The sequence below is a fragment of the Tupaia chinensis genome, unplaced genomic scaffold (genome assembly GCF_000334495.1).
Source record: "Tupaia chinensis unplaced genomic scaffold, TupChi_1.0 Scaffold000450_1, whole genome shotgun sequence".
In the NCBI taxonomy this organism is placed as follows: domain Eukaryota; kingdom Metazoa; phylum Chordata; class Mammalia; order Scandentia; family Tupaiidae; genus Tupaia; species Tupaia belangeri.
In genome coordinates this window covers 818,725-827,874 of record NW_006159956.1, presented here as the reverse complement: position 1 = coordinate 827,874, position 9,150 = coordinate 818,725, and positions in this window count along the sequence as shown.

Here is a 9,150-nt window from a genome sequence, read left to right as displayed (position 1 = left end):
CCCGGGCCCCCCCCACAGCTGGGGGAAGGCACTGGGATGCCCCCTCTAGGCAGCCGTCTCCAGCCTGGCATGGAGCACCTTTAAGGCAGCCTGGACTCCAGGCGCCTCTGGTGGGACGTGGTCCAGGCAGGAGGCCCGAGGTGGGCTGTAGAGAAGACAGCGTGTGACAGGACCCTGGGTGGGGTGGGCACCTCCAAGCCCAAGGAGCTCAGACGCTAGGGGGTCTCGCTCACTGGCAGCTCATGCCTGGCACCGGATGGTTGACCAGTCAGTGACCACGCCCTTTCCTGGGAGAAAACTTTGACTGAGGGGAACAGCATCTGAGCTAACATCCTTCCAGAGTCAAGGGCACAAATGGGACCCCCCTCAGTCCTTCCCATGATACCCCGAGCCCGTTGGACATCACCCTCCTTCCCTGGGCCCAGCCTAGCCTGGCCGTTTCTCCTTGCTGGGCCAAGCTGTCCCCACCCCTTCCGGGCTGCGCTCTTGAGTGGGTGCCCCAATCCCAAGGACTCCGGCGTGACACTCCCAGGTGGAGCACCACAGCCGGAGTGGCCAGGCCAGTTGCCTTTCGTTTGTGTTTTGCAGCCAAGTCCTTTTTTAAAAAAGCAGATTTGCCCAGGAATCCCAGGGTGTCTGAACAGAGCAGCTCTAGTTGAAGTAGGAAGGAGCCATGCCCCCCAGATCTTGGGGAGCATTGGGCAAACTGCTGTCGTGGCCACCCCCTCGTCCTGTGCGAGGGCCAGTGAGGCTCGGAGGGGTTTGAACTCTGAGCAGCAGGTCAGCCTGGCTAGCACCCAGGCTGCCTGCCCCACACCCGGCTTCTGACGCCCAGCTCAGGGCAGGCCCTGTGGGCTGTAGCCTTGAGTGGGTGCTCTGATCCCAAGGACTCACGAGCAGCTGCCCGCTGTGGTCCCCTGCGGCCCCTGCCTGGGCTTAGAGGGCCTTCCCAGCCTGCACTTTTCCAGGGTACAGGGGCTGCAAGGATTAAATGGGCAGCCTCCCCCTACTGTCACCCTGAGTGCCCCGGGGGACTCCTTCCAGAGGGTGAGCCCTCCCCAGGTCCTGTCTCTCCCACCTGCCTTGTTTCTCACCCCAGGGGCCTTGACCAGCACCAGGGTGAGATGTTGGAAGGTGACAGTGACAGTTTTCTGCTGCCCCAGCGTCACGGTGGGCAAGGCCGGGCTTCTTGGGAGTGCCAGCGCATCCCATGTGCCGTGGCTAAGTGTGACTGTGGTCTCTACTGTCTGTCTGGGTGCCACTCGTGTTGGCACAGATTCATTCATTCGTAATATTTGAAATGATTATTTTCTTAAAAATCATTTGAAATAATTTACTTACCTCGCCTTCACAATGACCCTACCCGCATTACTGTCATCTGAGAGAGCAGGTGGGCTGACAAGGAGCAAGTGGCAGCTTCTGGGGCTTCCCACCCCACCTGGACCCCTGATCCCACTTGTGAGGCATGGCGGGGTGGGCTCGGGGTGTCCACTGCACTGCAGGGACAATCCCTCTGGCTCTCACCCGGTGGACGGACACTGGTGCTGAGGGCAGGGCAGTCCCTCTGGGAGCCTCCTCGCCCTTGGCGGCCTGACCTCCCACCTGATGGAGACAGCAGTGACCACCCCGATGATTAGGGCAGGAGGCGTTTCTGCAGCCAGAGCCCAGGTGTTTTCCAGCCCCTCTCGGGGTCCTCCTGGCTGCCCAGCCTGGCACCTCTGCCGGTTGCATAAGATGTGGCAGGAGGAGATACCCCGGCCCCTGTCCAGTGAGGACTGTTGTCACTCAGGCCTGGACCAGGCCAGGTCTCTTGCTAGCTGTCACCAGCTTGACCTCAGACTCAACCTGCTTCACGGACAGGATCCCCACCCCAAGAAGGCCATATGAAGATCAAGTTTCATTCAGAACACACCGGGGAGGCTTGTTAATGGTAAGGGTGTGAGAGGAGGGGGTGCTGATTAAGAAGCCCTTGACGAGGGGCTAACCGCCCTCTGTGCCTTCTGCGTCCCTGTCGGGCTAGCACCGGCCTGGGCGCGCACGTGCTTTTGCAGGCACCTGGCAGTGAGACTCAGCAGGCTGTGCACAGACCCTCAGAGGCCCCCGGCCCGCCATCCCACATACAGGCCACGTCCCCTCGGACGGGTTTTGTTTTCTGCCTGGTAGATTTGGCTACTGCTTGTGCCATGAGTTCTCTATCTGCCTCCCCTGGCACAAACAAGCCTCCCCCATTTCTGCCGGGAGACCCCAGGAATTAGGGAAGTGACCTCTCCAAATGCTGGAACCCCTGTTGCAGCTTCAAAATGTTTCTGTCTGGGGACCAGCGGATGGTGTAATGGCTATATTGCTGGACTCCCATGTAGTCGACCGCGGTTCGAGTCCTGGACCCAGTGGCTTAAACTCACGCCGGGTTGCGTGCGTGCCCAAGATCCTGAGAGAAGAGTGGAGAAGGGATTGCGGCATGGCCATCCCCCCTGGGAGGTGATTTCTCACTTTCTGTCTCTCTGTCTCGCTCTGTCTTTCTGGTGAGCACACACACCCTATAGCAAAAATCTCTCCAAAAAAAGAAATCTCTGCCCGAGTTTACAAATCCCCAAAGGAGCCTCACTCCTCACGCTGTGCGTGCTGGGGGGCAGGTGTAGGCTGTACCCTCTGGAAGCCCAGACCCGTGAGGACTGTGCTCTGAACCTCGAACGCCCCGGCAGAGTCTATAGTTCAGGGACCGTGCCACTGGCTCCCGCCCAGCGGAGGCGGCACTGCCCAGGTTTTCAGGAGGAAGCTCGGTTCACACAGCGGGAATCGTATGGGCACAGGCTCGGAGGCCTGACCGTAGAGCGTCTGAGCCAAGGTTAGGGCGCCAGGGTCCCCGAGATCACCCCAGGCCCCACGGCTCACCGAGAAGGCTCACAGAACTCGATTTACAGTTGCACTCGGCACTGTGATTTTTTAAAAACCTTTTTATAGGGCACATGCACTTGCCGGGAAAAGAGAGAGAAATTACCCCCCAGGGGGTTAAGTACGCTGCAATCCCTTCTCCTCCATTCTCCTCTTGGGATTTTGGGATACGCACACTGCCCTGTGTGCTTCTCAAGCCGCCAGGTCCAGGGCTCGAACTGCGTCCTCAGCCATGCGAGATCCAGTCCCCTTAACCACCACGCCACCAGCTGGCCCCATGGCTGTGACTTCTTACAGTGAAAGGACAGCGTGCACATCAGCACGGGGACAGGGTATGTGGGTGAAGCAGGAGGAGCCCAGCCATAGACTTTCAGAACCGTCTCCTGGGGTCACCCAGGCTCTGCTCCACTCCTCCAGCGAAGCATTGTGGCGACTATGGAGGTTCGGTAGGGACTTGGTGCTCAGGGTTTGTCCCTGGGGCTGGCGGCGTGGGGGCCCTCTGCCAGGCACGTGCTGACATTCCAGACCCACAGGCAGCAGGTGTCCATGTGATATAGACGATCTAGGCCCAGTGAGCAATAGCCTGCCAGATGCCAGCCCAGGCCCGCCCGGGGGAGTAGCAAGCAGGCCTCTGCCTCAGGTTTGCTACGGTCATTCTTTTCTGCACAGTCAGAGGGGCAAGAGAGGAGAGGACCATAGGAGACGGCAGGGGCAGATAGAGGCCATGTCCCAAGGGGCCTTCTGGGCTGTGGACTTGGTCCTGGAGGTGATGAGCCATGGATGCGCACAGGGGGTGACCAGGCCCAGCTGCACTTAAGGAAGATCCTGCACTGCTTTGCAGAGGCTGGGGGCAGCTGGGGGCAGGGTGGGGGTGCACAGGGTGGCTGGGAAGCTGCAGAAATCACCCCGAGTTGAATTCAGGAATTGGGGCTCTCGGGGAAGATGACAGCATACCAGAGGCCCTGAGGCGCAGAGGCCTGGCTGGGGAGAGGAGTCCCAGGGAGACCTGGTTAACCCCCAGACAGAGGCAGAAGGGGGGCCCAGGACCCAGCGAAGGTGTTCTGGGCAATAGGTGTGGTGGGACATATGGTGGGACAGGAGCCTGGCGCTGAACGGAGCTGGGGTGGCAGGGCTGGAAGGGCTTGGGGAACGGCTGGAAAAGGAAGACTGAGAAGTCGGCTGAACTGTGTCAGCTGCAGACACTGTGTCCTAAGAGCAAAGTGTTGAGAATCAGAAGAGGAGAAGGCAGAATGGGTGACAGAAGAGAAGTCAGGGGTGGGCGGGGCAGCAAGGGGCAGAAAAAGAAAAACCGGAAGAGTTTGGAACGCTCCAGACAAATGACCCTGCAGGACTCTCAGCGCCTGGGTGGCCAGCCTGAGGACCGGAGAGAAGAGGTGGTTAGAGAGGCACCAGCTCATCCATGCACGCGCACCAACATGCACAAGCACACACGCACACGCATGCACACCCATGCACACATGCACTCACCAGCTGGAGGTGGACTGGGGGGGCAGCCCACCCTGAGCTAATCCCACCTGCCCTCCGCCCTCTCCAGCCTGCAGCTCCCGGCTGTGCAGGATACGATGCACGGGGCCCTCAAGGTGCTGTCTGAGGAGCATGACCAGCTGGTAGGGCCGGCGGAACAGATGGCCACATTTAGCCTCTGCAGCTCTGGCCACCCTGCTGTGCACCACCAAAGCCAGCACCCAGAGTCTCCACCCTTGGAGGGCTTTGGCTGTTAGGATGTGTAGTCCCTGAGAAGCAGAGACAGTGTGGGCAGGGATGGTGGGCACAAAAGAACTGAGATGCCCTCAGCCAGAGCCCAGGGCCCAGGGCCCTACCCCTCTCCTTAGTGACTTGAGACATTGCTCCATGCAGGCTGCGGTGCTCTCAGGGTGCCGAGCGAGGAAGGCCCTCAGTGCTTATCCTATGTAGGGCAGCAGGCCGGCCCCGCTAACAACGCCACTGCCCGACCAACTCCCGCTCACACGGCTCCTACCAGATCTGGAGGGACTGCCACTCACCACCACCCGGTCTCCGGTCTCTGTACTCTGTACTCTGTACTCTGTACTCCGGTCTCTCCCACTATGGGGAGGGGAGGGGAGGGGAGGGTACTTGTTAGTGCTCCCACTCTGCGGGTGGGAAGACAGAGCAGCCGTGAGTGTGCTGCGGCTCTGAGGAGGGAGGGCGGGCAAGGGAGGTTGCATCAGGGTTGGGGAGGGACAGGGTTTACTGGGATGTCCCAGGCTGGCCCAGGGGACAGAGGTGGAGGTTCCAGTGACAGGGCTGGACTAGCACGAGGGGCTCTGCAGGCTATGGCCTAGTCTATCTGCTTCTTCCTCCTGAGCAGACAGTCTCCTTGCTGTCCCTTGTTGTCCTCTTGTCCCTGGTACCCACCCTTTTGTTCCCTCTTCCCCTGGTGACTCCTCTCGCCCTCCTGGTCATTTTCTCCAGCAGCTTCCCTAACTGGTCAGCAGAGTCGCGGCCAGACCAAGTCTTCATCAGGCCCAGCAGCACAGTGCCAGGGCCCACAGAACTTTCAGAGGACTGCAGAAGTGTCCAAATAGTTCTTTAATTTCCAGAGAGCGTATGTGCTTGGCAGAAAGAGACAGAGAGGGAGAGCACATCTGCCAGCGGGTGCGGTCACACTGCGATCCTTTCTCCTCCACTTCTCCATCCTGTTGAGATTTTGGACGCACATACAAGTGTGCTGGCATGACTTTCAAAGCACGGGGTAGAGGTTTGAATTGCGGTCAGCCAAGTGGGTTCCAACTCTCCTAACCACTAGGCTACAGGGCTGGCACCTAGTACATGTTTTAACCAAAAGGGAAAAACGAGGGCCATCCCTGTAGCACAGTGGTTAAGTACTGTGTATTGGGAACGGGAGCCCACGTGGTTAACCATGGTTCAAATCCCAGCCCTGGTGTCTTGAAGAATAGACCAGCTGCATGTGCGTACATACTCACAGCCCTCGTAGGAAGGAGAGGTGGAGGACGGACTACGGCATGACTATGTCCCTTTGGGGGAGACGCCTCTCTCACTGGCCAACACGTGTACCCTGTGGCAATAATTTAAAAACAAGTCAAAAGGAAAAATTGGGAACAGCAGATGGTATAATGGTTCTATTGCTGAACTCCTTCATAGTTGACTGCAGTTCAAGTCACAGACCCAGTGGCTTAAACTCATGCCGGGCACATGTACGCGCGTGCCTAAGATCCCAAGAGAAGAATGGAGGAGAAGGGATTGTGGTGAGACAATTGCCCCCAGGGGGTGATTTTTCACTTTCTGTCTTTGTCTTTCCAGCAAGCACACACACCTTATAGCAAAAAATCTCACTAAGAAAAGAAAAAGGGAAAAGTGAATATGATGCAGCCTGGGTTATGTTCACCTTCATACCAACATGGTGTTGTAAAATACTATTTGTGTTTGTTTTCATAAAAGAGAGACAGATGGAGAGGCAGAGAGGCAGAGAGATGGGCACTCCCTCCTCCAGCCTCTGCCACCCCCGCCTTTGCCAACATCGCACACACCCGGTGTACTCAGGGGGGTCCTGGGACCCGAACCCAGGATCTTTCCCATATGGGTCCAATTGTGCTGCCCCTGCTCTACTGCCTGGACTCTACAAGATACTATTCTCAATGTTTTTTGGAGAAAGGGACCCACAAAAGTCACACCGAGGCTGGTCCCCATGGTGGGGGGACCTTCGAGCCCTGGTCCTTTCCGGGGCACGTGTCTCACTGATGTGACGGCCTGCCCATCTGAAACTTCCTCCACCAGACAGGGTCCCTGGGTCGCTGGGGCACAGGGCCACGTCGTCACGGTCAGCAGACACACAGCGAGTGTGAAGAATGAGTGCTCGTGAGCTTAAGGACAGGCAGCACTGCTCGAACACCCACCTGCCAGGACTGAGCTGAACTCCATGGAGACACACTAATATCACCCTGTTTTACAGGAGGGCGCAAGGCTCGGGAAACATAATTGCGAGGTGGTTCACCGAGTGTCTGGGCCTCGAGCCTGCTCCCTGGACCACTCACCCAGAATTTTCCCGCCGGAAGCTGGAGCAGCTGGTGGGTGAGTCAAGAGTCTTGAGCGTCAGTCTGTGGGAGGGACGACCTCCCACAGGCGTGGAGCAAGGCCCCCAGTGTCAGCCCACGAGTTCTGAGTTCTGATTCATGCCCTCAGGGCCCCAGCGCCGCCCCACCTGCTCTTCCAGCCTGTCCCGGCAAGTGGTGGGTCAGCTTATGCTTATACTGAGCACCGCGGATTAGCCTGTCAAGCCCTCGCGAGGTCCTTTGGGGCCACAGGCTCAGGCTAGCCCCGCTCCAGAACACAGTGAGAGGTGCATGACGTGACAGATGTGGGGCGCAGGGCTGCAGCCATTGCTTCTGCCTTGGGAACTCGGGGCTGGAGAGCCTTCGTGGAAGAAGTGGTATTTGATCCTGTCCTTGAGAGATCGGGAGAACTTCATCGGGCAGAGGAACGGCAAAAGGGCATTCCAGGCCAACGCACAGCCTGGGCAACGGCTGGGAGATGGGAGCGACCTGGGCCAGGCTCGGTGTGCACGCAAGGCCTATGGGGGTCTGCGTCTGAGGCAGACTGAAGAGTGGGTCGGGCTGACAGGCTTACTGAGCGTTTGTGGGGAGCTGGTACTGTTACGGGCGTGAGGAGCAGGTGACTCAGGGACAGCATCCAGGCGAGCCTGGGAGTGTCCACCGTGCTCTGGGCCCGTGGTCTGTCCCTGGCACTCTGGCTGACCCTGCCGTTCCCTCCTCGGCCTGGATCACTCCATAAAATGAGCCGTGCTGCGCTTGCCACCTGGGACGGGCTCTTTGAGCTCACGAGATGAAAGCCTGTCGCGGGACTGGGTGGGGCGGGTTAGGGAGCATGCGTCAGACCCCCAGGAAGCAGAGACACAGCCCCCGCCCCTGGAGCTGGGGGAGAGAACAGCAAGCTCCTCTGAGGTTACGGCTCCCTGGGAGCTGCCAAACGTGTTCCTGCAGCGAGGAAGCCTGACATGAAAGTGTCCCCCCGCCAACGTCTGTGTGTGATGGCTAAATGACAGACGCCAACACCGCGGCTGCTGACTGACGCTGACAGTGGGAAGGCGGCTGGAGGTGGCCTTGGTGGCAGGGAGGTGACTGGGGCTCTTCCCTCGCTCATGTGTTCACTGGACATGAACATACTGAGGATCCTCAGGGACCAGTCATGGCCAGGTGTCCATGGGGGACAGATGGGCACACAGCCCATTCCACCGTCACCTGGTGTAGAACTGCAGAGCAGAGAGCCCACCTGCCCCTCACTGTGGGACCAGGACAGCGTGGGGGTCCAGCCTTCTCCCTCATCCCCCCAGAGACCACAGTGGCAAAAACCCTCCATGACTGCCCAGCCCGTGGAGGTCTTCCACGTTCCTTTCCTAACTTGCCCTCACACACGGGAAATGGAAGCCAGGGAGTCTCGTTGACGTGGCCTTGGTCACGTAGCCAGTCCGTGCGACAGGGCAGTTGCTACAACTGTTTGTATTTTGTGAATGAGGGAGTTGGCTCAGAAAGGTGAAGTTCACAGAGTAAGGGGTACATGCAGCCTAGACCGGGGCTGCGGGTTGCCTGTCCTGGTTTCACACTGCCACACACTCGTGGGACCTGCTCTGGGCTAAATCCACTCAGGACGAGTGAGGACCAGAAGCCAGGAAAGCGCAGCGGGGGCCTCCTGCAGGAAGGGCAGGGCAGGGCCCTCTCGGCTCAGCGCCTGGGAGTCCCCAGGACAGGGCCGACTTCCCCATTAAGCACAGCAGGCATGGTGCCTGTGGCCCACAAGGCTTTTGGTGGCCCACAGAAATGTCTTAATCTTCTTTCCTTTTAAAATTAGAAGAGAGCCAGCTGGTGATGTGGTGATTAAGGTGCTGGATTCCACCTGTGCAACTTTGCGGTTTGAGTCTGGGACCCCACGGCTTGAAAATCACACCAGGGGCGTGTGCGCATGCCCCAAATCCAAGCAGGAAATGAGGAAAAGGGATTGTGGTGTGACCCTCCCCTTGGGGAGGTGACTTCTCATCTTCTCTATTTCTGTCTGTCTGTGTCTGGCGAGAGCATGTGCCCCATAACAAAACAAAACAATTAAAATGAGAAGAAACATTAAATTCAATAATGCATATTTTTTAAAGAATTATTTTATTTAAATTTATCTTCTCTCTCTCTCTCTCTCTCTCTCTCTCTCTCTCTCTCTCTCTCTTTTTTTTTTTTATTTCAACAGAGAGGGACA